The following is a 19,953-nucleotide window of genomic DNA, read 5'->3' as shown; positions in this document are numbered from 1 at the left end:
AGATTTCTTCCAGGTGCATCTATTGAGTGCAACATCTTCCAATTTTTAAGTGGAATGCCCTGGTTAAGACCTTCACTGCTAATGCTGTAGGGTATTTCATTTAGTAGCTTTCTGTAAAAGCAGTGTGTACTGTTGATAGAATGGTTTGGTTTTGGCTAAAGACAAGGTGCTATGACGTTCAACTTAGGAATGTTGTGTCAGCCACTCAGGATGGTGGAATTGGGAGAAAATTCTAGAGAGAGCTGGGCGGAGAGAGATTTGTGACGGGTACTGGTGGGGTTTGTGGTCTTTAGGAAGGAGATACGGAAAAGAGAAGATTGGAGGATGGCCGTAGGATTCAATCCGATGGGAAGAAGTGATTGCAAGGAGTATTTCGCAAGATGAAGAAGTCCAAGATGGGGAGTTCTATTGGTGATTGGTGATGAGAATTCAGTACCGTGAGTAATGTTCATACACAACATTTGGAGAACATGAGCTCCAAAGGCAGGTGGCAGGTGCACATTTAATTTTTTTTTTCCTTTCTTTTTTTCTCTTACAAACTGTTGGATACAGCTGTAATTAGTAAATATACTTTCCTTATAACTGTATACAGTGTACAATCTGTTATTTCTTGCCAACTGATAATTGTAAATGGGCAATATTTACACAGCACTACCCAAATCAAGGTTCCATTTATCAAAACATCCCAACTTTTCTGTTTGGTTGAACCCAAATCATATCGACCCTAGACATATATTGTTTAAGAGAGGTGGCCTTCTCCCCGCTGAGTCATGCGGCTGTTAGCAGAGCTAGCTAACGAGCCGAGTCTGCATACGAGCTCAGTGATGGGGTTACATAAGTATATATATTCTAAATATATAAAGCAAACAAAAATGCAATTTCTGTTGCAAGTCTCTCGAACCTTTCCCTGGATATATTATTCAGTTAATAAAATGAGATTGAAATAAAGCTGTCAATTTATTGATGTTGAGTTAGAGCTATTGAGGCATCAAGGTACAGGGAGAGCAGTCAGTGTATTTTTCTCAGGGTGGTTATGGCTAGTACAAGAGGACATACTTTTAAGGTGATTGGAGGACAGTACGGGCAGGATGTCAGAGGTAGCTATTTTTTTACACAGAGGGTGGTAGTGCATGGAACATGCTTCCGGAGGTGATGATAGAAGTTTTAAATGTTATGGACATTTCAGAGACTCTTAGATAAGCAGACGGATGTAAGAGAAAACAAGGGCGATGTGGGACAGAATGGTTAAATTGATCTTGGAGTAAGTTAAAAGTTCAACACAACACTCTGGGCTGAAGGGCCTGCACTGTGCTGTTCTGATCTACGTTTTATGTTTTATGTTAGTCACGGAATTTAAAAAGTTTAAAGTTTAATGTACTGGAGGAAGTCTTTTTTTTCGGTAAAGACAATGGAAATATTGTCTTGGAGTAGGCCCTTTTGGCACATCAAGCCGTGCTGACCCAGAAAACCCCAACAGACCCAATTTACCTTAATTTAATCACATGACAACTCATAATGATCAATTAACCTACCCGGTACGTCTTTGGAGCATGGGAGGAAACTGGAGGACCCAGAGAAAATCCACACATTCCATAAGACCATAAGACAAAGGAGCAGAAGTCGGCCATTTGGCCCATCGAGTCTGCTCCACCATTTTATCATGAGCTATTCCATTCTCCCATTTAGTCCCACTCCCCCGCCTTCTCACCATAACCCTTGGTGCCCTTTCCACAGGGAGGCTGTACAGAAACTCCTTAGAATTGCAATATCCACTACGCTACCATGCTGCTTAATTACCACCAAAAAGTGCTGCTGGAGCAGTTAAGAGGGGTGAAGGAATACACTCATTGGTAGACGCCTGGAATACACAGGACAGCATCTGAGAGTAGCAATGGCTCTTTACCCATTCAGATGTACTTTTTGCACTTTGACAAGGCTCTTCCATCATCAGCTCTGAGTGTTGGATGAGGTTTTGGGGTACTTCAGACTAATGATAAAATAAATCAGCATGGTTTCTGTAAAGGGAAATCTTGCCTGACAAATCTGTTAAGAGTTCTTCGAGGAAGTAACAAGCAGGGTGGACAAAGGAGAGGCAGTGGATGTCATTTACTTGGATTTTCAGAAGACATTTGATAAGGTGCTACATATGAGGCTGCTTACCAAGATAAAATCCTATGGTGTTACAAGAAAGATACTGGCATGGATAGAGGAACGGCTGGCAGGCAGGAGGTAGCAAGTGGGAATAAAGGGAGCCGCTTCTGGTTGGCTGCCAGTGACTAGTGGTGTTCCACAGGGGATCAGTATTAGGACCACTATTTTCAAATTGTTTGTCATTGAATTAGATAATAGAATTAATGGCTTTGTGGCAAAGTTTGCAGATGATATGAGGATAGGTGGAGGGGTAAGTAGTGCTGAAGAAGCAATGTGATTGCAGCAGGACTTAGATAAATTGGAAGAATGGGCAAAAAAGGGGCAGATGGAATACAGTGTTGGGAAATGTATAGTACTGTAATATATTTTGGAAAAAGGAACGATAGTGCAGGCTATCTCATCTAAATGAGGAGAAGGTTCAAAGATCAGAGGTGCAGAGGGACTTAGGAATCCTCACGCAAAATTTACAGGTCAAACCAACACTTACAACAAGGTCAGACCTGCTGAGTTCCTCCAGCTTGTTGTACGTGTTGCTTTGACTCCAACATCTGCAGTGTATTCTGTGTAAGTTACAGGCTGATTCTGTGGTAAAGAAGGCAAATGCAATGTTGGCATTTATTTCAGGGGAAATAGAATATAAAGGATAATGCTGAGCCTTTATAAGACACTAGTCAGGCTGCATTTGGAGTACTGTCAACAGTTTTGGGCCCCATATCTCAGAAGAGATGTATTGTCATTGGAGGGAGTCCAGAGGAGGATCACAAGGATGATTCTGGGAATGAAGGGGTTAACATATAAGGAGTATTTGGCAGCTTTGTGACTGTACTCTCTGGAATTTAGAAGAATGCATGGGGATTGCATTGAAACCTACCAAATGCTGAAAGAACTAGATAGGGTGGATGTGGAGAGGATGTTTCCTATGGTAGTATCCAGAACTAGAGGGCATAGCCTCAAAATTGCTTTAGCCAAAGAATAGTGAATCTGTGGAATGCCCTGACACAGACTGCGGTGGAGGCCAAGTCTGTGGTATATTTACAGCGGAAACTGATCATTTCCTGATTGGTTAGGGCATCAAAAAATATGGCGAGAGAGCAGGTGTGTGGGGATGAGTGAGGTCCAGGATCAGCCATAATGGAATGGCGGAGCAGACTCAATGGACTGAATGGCCTCATTCTACTCCTATGTCTTAAGGATTTATGACCTTATGATTGTTAGCTGAGCTTCTTCCAATCTCTGTCACTTTCAGTGACTGCCCATGCCATTCACAATAACACTTACAAGTTGATAAAGTGCTCCACGTTTGCTGTAACCAATTCCTCATTTCTTACTGGAGCTTCCAATTGGAAGCTAAAACAACATAAACTGAGTGCAGTGCAGGTAAAAAAAAATGAAGTGCAACAGTTGTGATGAAGTTCATCACGGCTCTTGCACTTTATTGTTTTTTTACCAGCATTATGCTTTCTCTGTAACTCTTAACACTATATTCTTCATTCTGTTTTTTATTCTTTCCTTTTGCACAACCTCTGTGTAGTTACGTATGGAGTGATCTGACTGGGACATGGCACGTAGTGATGATGATGATGATGATCTGACTGGGACATGGCACATACCAATGATGATGATGATGATCTGACTGGGACATGGCACATACCAATGATGATGATGATGATCTGACTGGGAGATGGCACGTATTGATGATGATGATGATGATCTGACTGGGACATGGCACGTATTGATGATGATGATGATGATCTGACTGGGACATGGCACATACCAATGATGATGATGATGATCTGACTGGGAGATGGCACGTATTGATGATGATGATGATGATCTGACTGGGACATGGCACATACCAATGATGATGATGATGATCTGACTGGGACATGGCACGTAGTGATGATGATGATGATGATCTGACTGGGACATGGCACATACCAATGATGATGATGATGATCTGACTGGGACATGGCATGTATTGATGATCATGATGATGATGATCTGACTGGGTGACATGCAAACAAAAACTTTTCACTGGATCTTGGTACACGTGACAGCTAATTACCAATTACCAATGCTGTTCATTGATTTTAGTTCGGCATTCAATACTATAATCCCCTACAAGCTGATCGCCAAAGTTCGCCAGCTTGGTATCAGCTCATCTCTCTGCAATTGGGCCTTGGACTTTCTGACTAACAGACCCCAATCTGTTAATTTGGACAACCTCTCCTCATCCATTCTCACCCTGAATACCGGCGTCCCTCAAGGCTGTGTGCTGAGCTCTCTTCTGTACTCCCTTTTCACCTAAGACTGTGTTCTATACATGGTTCTAATTCCATAATAAAGCTCACAGACGACACCACGGTGATTGGCCTGATCAGAGGGGATGACTAGATGGCTTACAGGGACAAGGTCCAGCACCTGGCCGCGTGGTGTGCCGACAACACCCAGAAGACCAAGGAGATCATTGTGGACTTCAGGCATGCTAGGAGCCACACTCATGTCCCCATCTACATTAACAGAGCTGTAGTGGAGCGTGTATCAAGCTTCAAATTCCTAGGTGTCCAGATTTCCAATGATTTCACCTGGTCCCTGAACTCCTCCATCCTGATCAAAAAGGCGCAACAGCACCTTTATTTCCTGCGGAGCATCAAGAAAGCTCACCTCTGTCCCAGGATACTGACAGACTTTTACCGCTGTACCATTGAGAGCATACTCACCAAATGCAACTCAGTGTGGTATGGCAATTGTCCCGTATCGGACCGCTAAGCACTCCAGCAGGTGGTGAAAATTGCTCAGCGGATAATCGGCACCCAATTGCCCACCATTGAGAACATCTACCATAAATGCTGCCTGGGCAGGGTGAAAAGCATTATCAAGGATGCATCTCACCGTAACCATGGACTTTTTACTCTCCTCCCATCCGGTAGGTGCTACAGGAGCCTCCGCTCCCACACCAGCAGGCACAGGAAGAGCTTCTTCCCTGAGGCTGTGACCCTGCTGAACCTCACATCGCAGCGCTAAGCAGTATTGCACCCATATTGTACTGTCTCAGTACTTTTATATTTCTGTGCTGTAGCACTTACTTTTTATTCGCAGTTATTTTGTAAATAACACCATTCTTTTGCACTTCTGGTTAGATGCTAATTGCATTTCATTGACTTTGTATCTGTACTCGGCACAATGACAATAAAATTAAATCTAATCTAATCTAATTTCTGTCTCCTTTCCTCGCCAGCCTTTCACTCTCCATTGCCATTTAGAGGGAACTATGAAATTGAACCACAAGGACTCTGTTCATCAGTGCAGTCAATACCTTCCTGCCTCACCAGATCTTTCCTATCACCTGCCAGCTTGTACTTCTTCCCCTCGCTCCGCCTTCTTATTTAGCTTCTGCCTCCTTCCTTTCCAATCCTGATGAAGGGTCTTGGCCTGAAACGTTAACTGTTTATTTCCCTCCACAGATGCTGCCTGACCTGCTGAGCTCCCCCAGCATTTTGTGTGCGTTGCTCAAGATTTCCAGCACCTGCTGAATCTCTTGTGCTCGTCAGCCTATGGTCATTTTTAAGGTGAAGCATGTCGCAGGTTTATTTAAGGGAGTGATTGAAACGCAGTCTTTCCATCTGGATTTCTGTGGTCATCCTCTCCTGCTTGTCACCTCTGGGAAATGCAGTGCAGAATTACTTGCATTATAAGGTCGTCAGACTTCCTGCCATACCTGGTGGAATGTGTTTGGCAGTGGGTGAGAGTGTGTGGGGGAAAGAACACCTTTGTACCAGCTGATGCCCATACTTAAAGTACCAGCTCCCACTCTGTGGGGAACGCCAGGCAGCTGGAGCTCAGTATCTCTCTTTGGACTTAGTAAGTCATTAGGGATACCCTATTATTCAGAATCATTGGTTTTCAGCCAGCTGCAGCAGAGCCAGACTCAAACTGCTCAGCTTGCCTCATTTTTACAAGGACATTGAAGTTTTAGAGAGGGTACAGAGGAGGTGCTGCCTGGGTTAGAGAACATATCTTATGAGGAAAGCTCGAGTGAGCTCGGGTTCTTCGGAGTGAAGGAGGATTGGCTCCCTGTTGTAAATTGTCCCTAGTGTGTGGGTGAATGAGAGTGGGGAAGAGGTTACAGGGAAAAATAAATAGTTGGGAATGGGTACATTTGGTAGTCACCAAAATGAACTACTTCTGTGCTGTAAGGCAAAATGGCAATACCAAGTGAAATGTAAAATTCCACTTACTACCATACAATATTGTCTTCTATTCATGTACTTAGTGGCCACTTTGTTAGATACATTACTACATTTACACATACATTCAAATATCTAACCAGCCAATCATGTGGCAGTAACTCAATTCATAGAAGCATACAGACATGGTCAAGAGGTTCAGCTGCTGTTCAGACCAAACATCAGAATGGTGAAGAAGTGTGATCATGGAATGATTGTTGTTGCCAGATGGGGTGGTTTGAGTACCTCAGAAATTGCTGATCTCCTGGGATTTTCACACACGACAGTCCCTAGTGTTTGCAGAGGCTAGTGTGAAAGACAAAAAACAAATCAGGTGAGCAGTATTTCTGGGGGTGAAATCACCTTGTTGGTGAGAGAGGTCAGAGGAGAATGGCCCGACTAGTTCAAGCTGACTGGAAGGTGAGATAAACTCGAATAACCCCAGTGGTATGCAAAAGAGCATCTCTGAATACACATCACATCATGGGCGACACGAACATACACTCAGGAGCAACACGTACAACAAGCTGGAGGAACTCAGCAGGTCGGGCAGCATCCGTGGAAACGAGCAGTCAACGTTTTGGGCCGAGACCCTTCGTCGGGACCCCAGCATCTGCAGTGTACTTTGTGTATACACTCAGGAGGTATGGAGGTTCCTAATAAAGTGGCCACTGAGTGTATATGCCTTGTCCAATCAACAAAGATTATTTCCTTCACTAAATTATTAGCTGTGTCCCATCTATCTTCTCTCTCCCCTCCCAATGAGATCAAATGACTGCATACAGAAAACACTAGCTTGAAGACGATGAAGGGAAGATTTAATTGCAGTCGAGGGCATCAATCGACTGGGGAGCTGCAATCTTGCGCTGAAAGACAAGGGCTATATCGGCTGTGTCACTGCAGCACAACATGACTGGCATCAGGCAATAATGTGAGAAATGTGCGAATCAGGAGGGAGCAGTTCTTGATATTGCCTTGTGTTAGCAGATATTATAAGACAGCTACTTTAACCCAGTTAAAGAGCAGCTATCAGAAAACAGAAATCTCCAGCATGAGGTTTTAAGCAAAGCCACTGGAGGTACAATGTTAATTCAAGGGTGTAATGATATAGTCAAGATGCTCTTTTAAAGGCAGATTAGAACAGTACACTGGCTGAACGAATAGAATCCAATACCTCACAACTTCAGTGATCCAGGTTTCCACTGCTAGCCAGCCCCAAGACCGGGAAACTCTGCAAATCCACGCGAGCAGTGGAGGCTGAAGACAGCCTGTCCTGCCTGGTGTTGGACTGCTGTGTATGTGTTTGGGCAGGTGCTGGTAGTGGAGAGAGGCACGGAGATTGTTTTGATCTTGCTGCTTTGGTGTGTTCCGTGTTGTTCTGCCAAGCACTGTGGCCGTGCTGTGTCAGTGCCTGAATGCGTTGTGACACTTGTGGGCTGCCCTCACCACGTCCTTGGGCATGCTGGTTGTTAACATAAAGGACACATTCACTGTATGCTTTGATGTACATGTGATAAATACATTTGAGTCTGTTTCTTGTGTGGATTTTATGTCCAAAGACATGTAAATAGTTAGCTTAATGGGCCACTGTAAATTTCCCTTTTTAGTAGACACATGGGAAAACCAAGGGGTAGTTGATGTGAATGTAAGGGGAATAAAATGTTTAGAGGAGTGGACAGCATGGATTCTGTGGGCTGAAGGGCCTGCTTCTATTCTATGTGACTATTTAGCAAATGTATAATTAGAGGGGAAGTAATTCTGAGCAGCACACTTTTGCTATTAAGACATAAAACTACAACATAGAATGTTACAGCGCAGAACAGCTCCTTCAGCCCATTATGTTGTGCCAGCCTTTGAATCTACTCCATGGTTAATCTAACGCTTGCCTCTCACATAGCCCTCCATTTTTCTTTCATGCATATGTCTATCCAAGAGTGTCTTAAATGACCTTAATGCATCTGACTCTACCAGCACCCCTAGGAGTGTATTCCACACACCCACCACTTTCTGTGTGTAAAAAACCATGCCTCTGATTTGTTCCCTCTACTTTCCTCCCAATGCCTTAAAATTGTGCATCTTTGTATTAGTGATTTCCACCCTAGGAAAAAGTCCCTGGCTGCCCATTCAATCTATGCCTTTATCACCTTGTACACCTGCTTGAGATTTCCCAATCTCAATCCCATGTAATATGTTTACATTAACATTTTATTGACGTTCAGTCCAAGTGTGGAAACAAGGTAGTGTGAACAACTCTTAACCAAGACTGTAACACAAGAAGAGTTAATCCTCCCTCACCCAATGTCCACACCATCAGGCAGTTACTGGATAGGCATCTGAAAAGCATGAACAATCACTCATTTCTGTGAGGCTCTTTGGAAGTTATTAGCTCATTCTCAGGGCCATTGAGGTTGAATCAAGGACTTGCAGATTCTCCAAAGCTCAATCCAGCACCAAGATGTGTGTTTCTATCGTGAATACTTCTCCGGAATCAGTTTGAAATACATGAGTGCAGTGCTAATTAATAGCTACCTGCTTCCAATGGAAGGCAAAGCTGACAGACCGTGAATCTGAGAATCGGAGAAAAGTTGGAGTGGAGGAAACCGGGAGCAAGGTTTGATCGATCTAAGCACCGGGCTGGTTTGGAAAGGTGGGGTACGGGCTGGAATGTGACAGGGGGCTTCAGGCACTGAGCATATCGAAACAACACAGGCCGGGTCCTACACCGAAGAACAACCCGATGTTGGGACGATTTAAACGCTGGGCTAGACGGATTGAAAAGGCCAGGTTTCGGGCCCACAATTGAGGGTTAGGAGGGTTCTGCTCGCTACTCCGTGACCTTTGCTCTTCACTGCACTGAGGCTGAGGCTGTGGGCCTGCTCCAGCCACTCTGAGGGCTCACTTTCATTCAAAATGCTACTTGCTTACTTTTATTGTCTGCATCATTTTTTTTCTCTCTCTCTGCATATTGGGTGTTGGTCCGGTTTTTTTAAAGGATTCTTTTGGGTTTCTTGTTTTGAGGCTGCCAGTAAGGAGGCGAATCTCAAGGCTGTATAATACTTACACACTTTGATAATAACTGTACTTGGAACTTTCAGCTTTGAATCTGGCGAACTGTAGCTCAGATCAAGTCCAAAGATTCAAGATTCAAATTTAACTATCACATGTACATGGAAATATAGAGTGAAATGTGTCATTAGCATTAACAACCAACACAGCCTAACTGGTTGGGCTTGGGACAGCCCACAAGTGATGCCACAGATGCCAGTGCCAATTAAAGTGAATATAGGTGGATCTCAAATGATAATCAAACAATTGCAGCCTTTGAAAATCCAGTAAATAAAAATCATAAATTGTTTGAAAGACTAGATGAGTGTCTGACCTAAAACCCTTCTCTGTTTCTCTCTCCACAGACGCTGGCTGGCTGGCTGAGTGCTTGCAGCAATTTCTATTATTTGTTTGGGTAGGTCATCAAACTTCAGTCCAACTTGTTCCATGCTGACATTTTAATCATGATCACGAATCCCATCTGCCCACAATATATCTGCATCCTTCTATGCTTTTAAAATTTTGAATTAAAAAGAAAATTGGAGATACATCATGGTAACAGGTCCTTCTGGCTCAGCAGGCCCGCGGCACCTATTTATACCCCCAAGTCCAAATAGCTTACTAACCCATACCTCTTTGGAATGTGGGAGAAAACCAGAGCTTCCACAGGAAACCCATGCAGTCACTGAAAGAATGTACAAGCTGCTTTGGACAGCAGCAGATTGAACCAGGGTTGTTGGCACTTCCATAGCACTAAACTAACCACTATGCTATCATGTCACAGTGTCTGTCTAAATGCTTCCTAAGTGTAGAGATTGTATCTAGCTTGACCAGCTCCTCTGGTAGCGAGTCCCAAGTAACTACAACCCTCTGTATGGAAAATTTCCCCTCAGATCCCCTTTAAACCACCTACCTCGTCATAAAGCTACGTTCTTGCATCTTATTGTCTACCTGCACTGCACGTTCTCTGTTGCTTTGGCACTATATTTTGCTCTCTGTTATCATTTTACTTTGTACTACCTCAATGCCTTGTGCAATTAATTGATCAGCGGGAAATAAACAGTGTGTAAGACAAGATTTCCACTGTACCTCGGTGGATGTGACAATAAAAAAATCAATTCCAATTCCATTTCCAGTTCCTTCCTGTTTTCGATAACTTTACTATCAAAGTTCAAAAGTTCAAATAAATTTATTAACAAAGTACCTATACTACCCTGAGGTTCATTTTCTTGCAGGAATTCACAGTGGAAGAAGGAAGTTCAACAGGATCAATGAAAAACTACACACAAAAACAGACAACCAATGTGTAAACGAAGACAAGCTACAAATACAACAAAACCAAATAATCTCTAAATAAATGCATTCATACAGTACTGTGCAATAGCCTTGGGCACATAGATATATAGCTAGGGTGCCTAAGACTTTTGCACAGTACTGTATTTGTTAACGTGGAGCGGAGAGCGAGTTTGTAAATCTGGCGAGAGCAAAGGATGTTGGGAATGGTGAGGGTGGAGTACCACAGGAGGGGTGTGGGGCAGGTGGCAGAGAAGGCGTGCCAGGAATGGGCATGGCAGCAGTGCTGACACACCCAATCCTGAGACAACGGGCAAGGTCAATTGATTCCAAATATTTTATTGATCATTACAGAATGTTTCCCTGGTGTTTTCCACTCCCTTATCCTTTTCCCAACAATGATTCCCCTCTCCCTACCCACTTCCCACACTCAGTCCACAATGGAGACCAATATCAGAATCAGGTTTATCATCACTCACGTATGTCGTGGGTTTTATTTTTGCTGCAGCAGTCTGCAATACAGGAAATTAATACAGTACTGTGCAAAAGTCTTAGGCTTCCTAGTTATATATATGTCGCTAATACTTTTTCACAGTACTGTACATACATACTGAGAACATGAGTTGTAGAGTCCTTGAAAGAGAATCCATAGGTTGTGGAATAAGTTCAGAACTGAAGTGAGTAAAAAGTTATCCTTGCTAGTTCAGGAGCCTGATGATTGTAGGGTAATAACTGTTCCTGAACCTGATGGTGTGGAATCTAAGGCTGTTGTACCTTCTTCCTGATGGCAGCAGTGAGAAGAGATAATGGATGTTGCTTTCTTCTGGCAGTGCTCCTTGTAGACATATATGCACAAGTGCTCCTTATAGATGGGAGTAAAGATATTAACCATCTACCCTATCCATACCTTTTGTAATGTATATATTTCTGTCACATCAGGGAGAACAAGGCCAGCCTACCCAATCTCTCCCCATAACTAAAGCCTTAGGTAAGAGCCTGATGAAACTCTTCTCATGCACTATGTGCATTGACAGAGATGAAGCCAAGCGAGTATGAGTAACACACACAAGATGCCTGGAGGAACTCAGGAGGTCAGGCAGCATTTATGGAAAGGAATAGAGAGTTGATGTTTTGGCCCAAGACCTTCGTGTAAGAAAGCATACGTTAATGGGAAGAAAATATTCAGTGCAAATGGATAAAAACAGGTCATGTTTATTTGTACAATTATACTGTGAAGAAGGGTAGTTATTTTGCCCTGAGTATAAAACAAGTAAAAAGTCGGTGAGGCAGAGAGCATTTGAGTTACAGGTGGTTGTGGTTCAATTCAAATGGGACAGGAGATAAATCAGGCAGAGTACAAATCAGAAAGCATGCAGAAAAATTGAACTCCAACCATCCCTATCCCTGAACAGCGGAGTTATAGAGTTAAACAGCACAGAACCAGGCCCTTTAGCCCAACTTGTCTATGCCAACTAAAGTTCCTCAGCATGCCAATCCATTCTCCAGCATTTGGCCCATGCACACCCCCAAACCTTTCCTTTCCATATACCTGCCCAGATTACAACCCATCCATTGCTGCAATCATACTGCATGACATTTCTTTGCCTGAATAGTACCACAAAAGTTCTTTGAGAACCTCTTTTGCTGAAGTCTGAGCAGATCTATCATAGATCCTGCAGAAAGAGAGTGCCCTGCATAAAAAGAAAGTCATTTTTGACTTTTTGTTTTGCTCTTGGAGTATTGTGAGCTGATTTTGGCCCTTTATCTGAGAAAGGATATGCTGGCAGAGGGGAGGGTCCAGAGGAGGTCCACATGGATGTTTCCAATGAAAGGATTAATGTATAAGGAGAATTTGATGGCTCTGAGTTTGTACTCATTGGCGTTTAGAAGAATAAAGGAGGAATCCAATTGAAAACTATTGAAAACTGAAAGGCCTAAATACAGTGGGCATGGAGAGGATATTTTCTAAAGTGGAGAGGCCTAGAACCAAAGGCACAGCCTCAGAACAGAGGGATATCCATTTAGAACAAAGATGAGGAGGAATTTCTTTAGCCGGGGGTGATGACTCTGTGGAATTCATTGATGTAGACAGCTGTGGAGGCCAAGACATTGAGTATACTTAAAGTGGAGGTGGAAAGGTACTTGCTTAGTAAGGGGGTCAAAGGTTAAGGGAAGAAGACAGGAGAATAGGGTTGAGAGTGTAATAAATCAGCAATGATGGAATGGTGGAGCAGACTCAATGGGCCAAATGGCCTAATTTTGCTCCTAAGTATTATGGACTATGTCTTGTGGTCTTTACATATTGTAACTGAACTAACATATTTCTGTGCCTGGCCTCTCCTACATATAGCATGCTGGTGAATGTGCAATTGATATCTCCTGCCACTATTTCAGCTGTAAAATGATGAAAAGGTTTTGCTCTTTTGCAATATGCACATTGCTATTGAAGACCTACTAATGAGAGCTGTCAAAATGATTAAAATACAGTACCTCGATTGAACATAGCCCAGAGAGGGGTTCTTGGGAATGCCTTGGTGTCTAATGTCTGATGTGTATAAAAAAGGTTTATGTATTTGAATGAATATAAACTAGGTTTGCAAAAAAATGAAAGCGTTTCTCCTCTCTCCCTCTCCATAAATAACCTGTTCAGAAATCTTTTAAAATTTAATAGAGTTCTTGGATGGAAACCTCTAAATGTTTTTAAATGTCCAATTTCTCACAATAGGATTTTAATGGCACTTGCAAGAAGAAAAGCAATTTTGATAAACTGCTATTTAATTTCACATCAAGGTTAAAAAATAAAATTGATCTGTTTAACAAATTTTTATAGTAACTGATGATTAAATATTTAGTAGCAATAATTTTTTTAATAAGATCTGTATTCATAAGCCTGGGTAATATTTTGCCTCCATCCTGTGGCAATTGAACACAAGGTCATCAATTGGCATATTTAGGACTCTTGATAGTGGGAGAGATATGAGACTGGAAATCAGCTTTCGCAATTACAAGATACTTATGGATTAAAGATGTGCCAGTTAGTCCTTCACTTGCCACTTGGGACGGAAGACCCACTTCCATCTTGGCTGAATAACCAAAACCAGTACCCATAACTTGCACCCTGGTTAGAATTTAGAACATACATTCAGTGGCCACTTTATTAGGTACACCTGCTCATTAATGCAAATATCCAATCAGCCAATCATGTAGTATCACCTCAATACATAAAAGCATGCAGACATGGTCAAGAGGTTCAGATTAAACATAATGGGGAAGAAATGTAATCTAAGCGACGTTGACAGTGGAATGGTGTCAGATGGGGTGGTGTGAGTCTCTCAAAAACTACTGATCTCTTGGGACTTTCACACACAACAGCCTCTAGAGTTTACAGAGAATGGTGTGAGAATCTAAAATCATTCAGTGAGTGGCAGTTCTGTGGGTGAAAATGCCTTGTTAATGAGAGACATCAGAGGAGAATAGCCAGACTGGTTCAAGCTGACAGGAAGGTGACAGTAACTCAAATAACCACACATTACAACAGTGGTATGCAGAAGAGCATCTCTGAGTGCACAAAAAGTTGAGCCTTGAAGCTGATAGGCTACAGCAGCAGAAGAACCCAAACAAACACTCAGTGACCTCTTTATTAGGTACAAAATATACTTAATAAAATGGCCACTGATTGTGGAATAGTATAGGTCGCTTGGCCTATGATGTTGTATCAATATTTAATCTAATCTAAGATTAATCTAACTCTTCCTTCCTACATAGCCCTCCACTTCTCTATCATCCACGTCCCTCTAATGCATCAGCCTTTACCACCGACCCTGGCAGCACATTCCATGCACCTACCACTCTCTGTGTCAAAAACCCACCTCTGGCTTTCCCCCTATACTCTTACGGTGATTGAGGACAGTGCAGTTTAGAGCAAGTTCACACTTTAAGGTGATTGGAGAAAGAAAGATTGGAGGAACTTTGCATCAAAAGTTCTTCATGGTTTCCAGAAAGCAGTTAGAGCCATATCGCATAGAAACAGGCCCATCAACCTACCAATTCACACCTACCATCAGGTAACCATTTAAATTAGTCCTATTGTAATCCCTTTTACTCTCCCCACATCCCCATCAACTACCACCTGATCCCACACATTGTTAATAGTACCCCTATTAACCTACCAACTCACACATCTTTGGGATATGGTGAGAAATCAGAGGATTCAGGGCAACACTATACAGCCCAGGGGGAATTATGGAAACTCCACATAATTTGCTGATCACAGTTCTAGTGCAAGAGTTTTCACTTGAAATGTCATCTATTCCTTCTCCACAGATACTGCTCAACCCATGGATTTCTTCCAGCAGATTGCTTTTAACTCCAGACTCTAGTCTGCTGTCTTTTGTGTCTCCTTATAACTACAGCAATTATAAGACCTTGTAACAGGTAGATGAATCGGAAAGTCTTCTAAAGGAAATTAGCCAAATGAAAACAAATGACACAACAGCACAGCTTGGCAACTTGGCTGGATGAGTTAGACTGAAGGGACAGTTTCCACGCTGTTTAACACAATGACAGACAATACTAGAGACCAGGATTGAACTCAGACAGCTGAAACTGAGAGGCAGCGGTTCTAATAAAGAGAGAGACAGGTTAGCTTTATTGGTCATGTGCACATCGAAACAATGAAACGTAGAGTGAAATGCGTCACTTGTGTCAATGACCAACACAGTCCGAGATGTACGTGGTGGGCAGCCTGCAAGTGTTTCCGTGTCTCTGGTGCCAATATGGCATGGCAATAACTCCCTAACCCTAACCTGGACGTTTTTGGAAAGTGGGAGGAAACCGGAGGACTATGTTTTGATGAACTTGGTAAATATGGACAGAGTCGATGAAGGGGGGGGCTGCTTCCCATGAGTTTCAAAGCTGTGTCCACACCTCTCAGATGTTGTTAAAGGATTGTGAACGGAGCTTTAAAAATTTATCTTTGAGACATAGCCAATACATTTACTATACTATGAATCAAGGAGATTAACCAAGTATAAATTATCCTGGAATTTAAGGTAGAAAATGTAAATTGATTCAGAAAGTTTACTTTTGTATCTGGTACCCTCTTCAATCACAGCACCTTCACCAGGATTGTTTCCCAACAATTATACTTGCTTAAAAAAATCTAAGTGCTATCAAAACTGAAGATAGTAAAGTTTAGATTCTGCCTGCTGAATTAAAACAAAAGACTATAATGTTGGAAATAACTTGGAAAATGTGTAATTCAGGTGGCTGATGGTTGGGGTGATCAACCTAGTCCAATTATGAACCACCCGAACTACAGACTGTAATGTATTTAGAATATCATAATACAGTAGATTATGGGTAATTGGGCCATCGGTTAATCAGACCAGCTGCTTATTTGGGACAACTCTAAAGGAACAAAAATTAATCATGAAAATTGTTGGGATTCCCTTTGTTTATTGGATACTGTGCCACTTAATTGGGAGAGGAAACTTGGCAAACAGTTTCTAACTAGTTTCAGTTGTGTGCACTGATGTGGCCATTAGAAATTGCACAGTGCTTAGATCAAACTCTTTTCAGTGTCAGTTGTCAGTGCCTGTGTTCGAAGAGCAGTGATTTTTGTCATTGATAGTTGGCGAGAAATAAGCATGAACACAATTCAGAACTGTTTTGCTGGCTACGGTTTCAAGCATTGAAGCTTGGAGATGTCAGAAGCGGCCGGAAGTGAAAATAAAATGATTCCACTATTTCAACAAGTTAGGAACTGTGAGGAATTTGAAGTTATCGACAATCATCTTGAATGTTACAATGACATTGAAGATATGGAGGATGCAATCATCAAAGGCATTGTATGAAGGCAGTCTATTATCTACACTAGGTATCTGCACTGATTTTGTTCATTTGCTGATTGTCCATTGCAATTGACAATGACAGGAAATGTGTAGGAAAGTTTTTTAAGTAATAGATCCATTCTCTCCAACCTCGGAAGTCTGCGTTCAATGGTATGAGTAGTCATCACAACTGGGATCTTAAGACCATAAGATATAGGAACAGAGGTAGGCCATTTGGCCCATCGAGTCTGTTCTGCCATTCAATCATGGGCTGATCCAATTCTTCCAGTCATCCCCACTCCCCTGGCTTCACCCCATACACTTCGATGTCCTGGCTAATCAAGAATCTATCTATCTCTGCCTTAAATGCACCCAATGACTTGGCCTCCACAGGTGCTCATGGCAACAAATTCCACAGATTTACCACCCTCTGCCTAAAGTAATTTCTCCACAACTCTGTTCTAAATGGACGTCCTTCAATCCTGAAGTCATGCCCTCTTCCACTAGATTCCCCTACCATGGGAAACTTCGCCATATCTAATCTGCTCAGGCCTTTCAACATTTGCAATGTTTCTATGAGAGCTCCCCTCATTCTCCTGAACTCCAGGGAATACAGCCCAAGAGCTGCCAGACGTTCCTCATACAGTAACACTTCCATTCCTGGAATTCCTGGAATCATTCTTGTACTTGATTACAGTGGATGACCATGATTTCTGTGCCTCATCAGGCCTTTTGCTCTCTGCGTAACATTGCAGGACGTCCCTCCTGGCTGTTGAATCTCAATGTAGACCTCATCTGCCCAGTCCGCCAGAGCTGACTTTGCATATGAGGACAGGCAGGTCCCTACCTCACTGGGTTATGTGGCCTGCCAACTGCCCCCACCTGGTTTAGCCCGCCCTTGGAAGCGGTGAATCAGGGTCTAGCCACATGCAAACAAATGCTTGGAGCCACAGGTCAGAACTGATAGTCCAGTGGGGACCAAAGGTGTGTGTGCTGTCCCAGATTAGACACGACAAGACCCTTCACCATAACTGCTATCCCTCCCTGGAGACTCCATCCATCCCTTTGTTCATCTTCAGTAAATCCAAAAAGAACATGGCAGCATACACTGGATGTATTTCTCTGCCAATCAAAACTAGGAACTAATACACAGTTTTATATTACTGTGGTGGTATTGGTAATGTTCTGATTTGTTCTATATTTCATTTAAATACATAATTTATTACTCAGTTAAACAGTAGTTTATCTTCTTTATACCTTTTTAACAATTTCCATGTATCTTCCACTAATTGGGCCGGCTGTACTGATCCGAATGTGTTCCAATTAACTGGATTCACTGCATTTACAGCTGAGTTCAAAGTTCAAAAGTTCGAAGTAAATTTATTATCGAAGTATGTATATGTCACTATATACTACCTTGGCATTCATTTTCTTGCACGCATTCACAGTGGAACAAAGAAATTCAACAGAATCATTGAGAAAGTGCACACAAAGACTGGCAACCAATGTGCAAAAGGAGACAAACTGCGTAAATGCAATTGAAGAACAAATAATAATAATAAACAAATGAAGAATACTGAGAAGATGAGTTGTAGGGTCCTAGAAAGTGAGTGTGCCAATTACGGTATCAGTTCAGCGTTGAGCTGAGTGCTGCTAGTTCAGGGTAATAACTGCTCCTGAACTTAGTGGTGTGGACCTTAAGGCTCCTGCACCCCTTCCTAGTGGTAGTAACGAGAAGAGAGCATGGCCTGGATGGTGGGGCCCCTTCACGATGGACGCTGCTTTCTTGTGGCAGCAGTCCTTAGAAATGAAAATCCTTTGAACAATCTGAGAAGGCAACGTGACATTATTATAATCTTTTCTCAGCAACATTTGTACCTCTATGTCAAACACTGCTGCACCAAAGGTTCGTGTTTATTGATTTAAGAAGTCATTAACCCATTTCTCCTACTGTCGGTTTGCTGCTGTTTTGAAATGATACCAGCAGGAAGTGATGGAAACATGTTAACCCCTGTGCTAAATGTCTATCATGGAACAATTTCAATCCCATATGTCTCACTTAGAAACATAACCTAGATTCAGAACTAATGACTTGCTTACAGGGACTTGCTTTGATGAAACTGATTTCATTAACTGCCACAATTTATATTTTATGACCATTAAGCACACTGGTTCTGCCTTACTCCGGCAATCAGCTCCTATCTGCTCTCCCAACCCTTGATAATACTGGGACTAACTGTCCATTTGTATCATGTCTTACACGTAAAGGCTACAACTTGCTTGACACCATTTTCCATAGAGATTGGGTCTGTTGTGATTTGAGTCACTGTCTGTATCCCATCCTGTAAGGGACATAAGTGGAGAGTAGTTTCTGAAGGCCGCCAGGTTTGTGAAGTTTAGCAGATTAAAAACAAGATAAAGATTAGTTTTATTTGTCTCATGTACATTGAAGCATGAAATGTGTTGGTTATGTCTGAGCATGCGATGCAGACAGTCCACATGTGTCGCCATACTGCAACTGACAACATAACATGCCCACAACTACTTGCTCTACCTCGTACATCTTTGGAATTTAAGAGGAAACATTCCAAACAAACCCCTTACAGACAGCAACGGGAATTGAGCCCCAGCTTTACAGCTGGTTCTGAAAAGCATCATGCTAACAGGTAAGCTACCGTATCGCCCAAAATATCAGGTGGATGCATTTCCCTGGATTTCTCTTGGCACTGTGGTGTGGTGAGGATCGTGTATAATGCACCATTAGGGTCATGGAATCATGGAGCACAATAACATAGAAACAGGCCCATTGGCTGTTTATCTGCACCAGCCTGATCTTCTGCCAAGTCCACCAACCTACACCTGGCCCAAATACCTCCAAACCCTTCCCATCCATGGACTTATCCAAATGTCTCATACATATTACAATTATACCTGCTTCTACCACTTCCAGTGGCAACTCATTTCACACTCACACCACCATCTGAGTGAAGAGGTTCCCCTTCAGATTTCTCTTAAGTATTTCACCTTTCACCCTAAACCTATGACCTCTAGTTCTAATCTTACCCAACCTCAGTAGAAAAAGCTGCTTGTATTTCACTTACCTGCAGTCCTCATAATTAAGTATACTTCTATTAGATCACCACTCCAATGCATAATGTCCTACTGAGACTATTAAACATTGGAGCAGAATTAGACCATTCAGCTCATCAAGCCTGCCCCACAATCCTATTCAATCTTTCCCTATAACTCAGGTCCTTAAGTCCCAGAAACTTCCTTGTAGACTTTCTCTGCATTCTTACTAGCGCTTTGATAACATAGATGAATGGAATCGCACAGTGGTTCAGCGATCAGCTCTTCAGAGGAAGTGAATGCGATGAACCCCAGACGACTTTCCCTGTTGTAGATAG

General features: G+C 42.4%; 1 protein-coding gene across 47 annotated transcripts in view; it reads right to left on the bottom strand.

Moving 5' to 3' along the window:
- Nucleotides 1-19,953, bottom strand: part of nrxn3a (neurexin 3a) — a 2,216,268-nt gene that overhangs the window by 507,912 nt on the left and 1,688,403 nt on the right. The gene's annotated exons all lie outside the window — the stretch shown is intronic.

The sequence above is a fragment of the Hemitrygon akajei genome, chromosome 3, assembly GCF_048418815.1.
Source record: "Hemitrygon akajei chromosome 3, sHemAka1.3, whole genome shotgun sequence".
Taxonomy (NCBI): Eukaryota; Metazoa; Chordata; class Chondrichthyes; order Myliobatiformes; family Dasyatidae; genus Hemitrygon; species Hemitrygon akajei.
This window is presented reverse-complemented; position numbering and strand designations above follow the sequence as displayed.